At 48.6% G+C, this 2,227-nt stretch overlaps 1 protein-coding gene across 5 annotated transcripts in view; it reads left to right on the forward strand.

The window, feature by feature from the left end:
• Window positions 1–17: 17 nt before the first annotated feature.
• The window catches only part of GPBP1L1 (GC-rich promoter binding protein 1 like 1), a 62,446-nt gene continuing 60,236 nt past the window's right edge, over window positions 18–2,227 (forward strand). For 2 of the 5 annotated variants that reach the window (XM_019630937.1, XM_019630938.1), the window contains exon 1: window positions 580–713. The gene's annotated coding sequence lies outside the window, so the exon portion shown is untranslated. Of the gene's footprint in view, window positions 121–579; window positions 714–1,081; window positions 1,136–1,376; window positions 1,547–2,227 lie in introns of those variants that run through there. The other 3 variants (XM_019630940.1, XM_019630939.1, XM_019630941.1) reach the window with 3 other exon arrangements.

The raw sequence follows: 2,227 nt of genomic DNA on the forward strand, positions 1-2,227 counted from the left end.
TTGGGCGAAACTACCACTCCCAGCGAGTAGCGCGTCGGGTTCAGCCGCGCAGTTCTGCAGAGTCCGGCCGTGTGGCCCGCTGGGGACTGGAATCTTAACGACACGGGCAAACGAGGCAAGGTGGGAAGGAGTCGGAAAACACATGCTCCTACGAAACCGGTTTGCTAGTACTTGTAGAGGTAGTGTGGAAAAGGGTGATTGCCCAGAGGTAGGGTATGGGAGGGTGGAGAACGAAGGGCTAGGAAAAGCGGGTACACACATACACACCAAACACTCATTAACACGTGTCCAGACCCTGGTGTTGTGGGGGGGGGGCGAAGAAAAGGGGAGTACAAAACCCCGCTGGCCGCCACTAGGAGCAGAGGTCAAAGGAATAGGGAGTAGGGCAGTGAATAACCGCCTTTCACCGCCCGAACGTTGGCGGCGTGGGGCGCCGGCGGGGGTCATCCGAACAGGGCGCATGCGCGTGCGCCTCTGTGGGCGGTACAAGCGGGTGGGCGTGTGTGAGGCGGGGTTGGCCTGGGGGAGGCTTGGCTGCTCTTCGCTCCTCCCCCTCCACCCGCTCTGCCCCTCCTGGGCGGTGTGGGCCGGGCAGCCATTTTGGGAAGAGCTTTGTTATGGTTGTGGGCTCTTCACCTCTGTGGGATCAGGAAGCTGGGGGCGCGCCCTCAGACGCCGCGTCTGGTCCCTAGCTGTAGCCCTGTCGCTGCTCGGTGAGTGGGAGATCGAGACAACCGGGTAATAGGGGAATCTAGAGTCTTCCCGGCGCGGGACTCCGCCCGGTGCCTGACCGGCCGGCTATTAAAACAAGTTGAAGGAGGCTCTCACACAGGTGGTTGGATGTAGGTCGGCCCGGGGAGGGAGAGCGGAGCCCACAAGTCCTGTGGTTCGCACCCGGTACCTAACCCCACGCGTGGTGCTTTGAACGCGAGCGTCGCCGCGTCTCTGCCAGAGTATTCCTACTTCAACTTTGGTCTGCGGGTCGAAACGCTCACCTGCAGCTCTCTGGCTTCTTTCCAGGCGTTTCGGCTTGTTGGTGTTTGAGTGACTTGGTTTACGGGTTTCTTTTTCTTTCCTTAAGTTAGAGCCAACGGATTTTTTCCAATGAAGGAAAATCTAAGGAGGAAATAATCGTGTAAGTCAACTGTGGGGTATATGAGGGGAAACGGACTTTAACCCCCAATGTTCCGGTACTCCTTTGGTAGCGAAGTGTTTCGTTGGTTTAGATTAAGTCTATCCAGCACCTACCAACCGCCCCTCCCGAAAAAAAGCTGGTCGATTTTAAAGTGTTACAACGAGGATTTTTTTTCAGTTTTAAATCTACCTCCCACCCCCTACCCCACCCCACCCCCGTGAAATTCAAAAGAAAGACTGAATCTAAAATGGCTGTAGCTTGGGGAAGTGCCCTGAGCTTCGGTAACTTAAATACGTTAAGATGCTTTAAATTTTTAGTTGTTTCTCCTACGGGGACAATAACTGAATCTTTTGATCTTTTGGTCTTCTTGCAATACATGTCTTGAAGAGTCCTTGCTGGGTGAAAACAAAGGTGAGGCTAAAGAAGTTTGCTTACTCCAAAAGTTTACATAAGAGTGGGTGCGGGGTTTGTTTGTTTTGTTTTATGTAGTTTTTTTTAGTTGCTTATAGTTTTGAAATTGTGCTGTGGTGTTAATTTTATCAGTCTACTTTGTGCTCCGAGGTGGGTTTGTCATATTTGTTGAAATACTTGCTCTTAACTTTGCTATTTATTGCTTAGGAAAAAAACGGAGTTAATGGTGGCGCATGTTTTAGTTTAGTAACCGAAGTCGCGTTCCTATGTAAATACCGTCTAAAAGTAAACTGATTGGTAGTCTTCAATAGACTTAGATTTGTAATTTGGCGGACTGCTGGCTTTTTCTAAGGTCTTTTATGTGTAATGCTTGAAAGGGAATCAGTGCTGTTAAGTTTGGGACATTTATTGAAGAGTGAGTTTAAGACAAGTGAAAACAAACTAGATGTAAAGTGTCTGTTGTGCGCTTTTAAACAAAAGGCTGTCTTTTTGTTTGCTTTTTTTTTTTTAACCATAAGATCCAGAAGTTTAGCTAAAAACAAAAAGAAAGGCATAGAATGGAAACCAGAAACAGTTAACTTCAGTGTTTGGGAAGGTGCTTGAGTTTCAAGTTGCAGTCTGCCTAAAAGATAAAATAATAAAATGCTAATTGTGAATGAGAACTTTGGGATTAATGCTAAA

The sequence above is a fragment of the Hipposideros armiger genome, unplaced genomic scaffold (assembly GCF_001890085.2).
Source record: "Hipposideros armiger isolate ML-2016 unplaced genomic scaffold, ASM189008v1 scaffold_965, whole genome shotgun sequence".
NCBI lineage: Eukaryota > Metazoa > Chordata > Mammalia > Chiroptera > Hipposideridae > Hipposideros > Hipposideros armiger.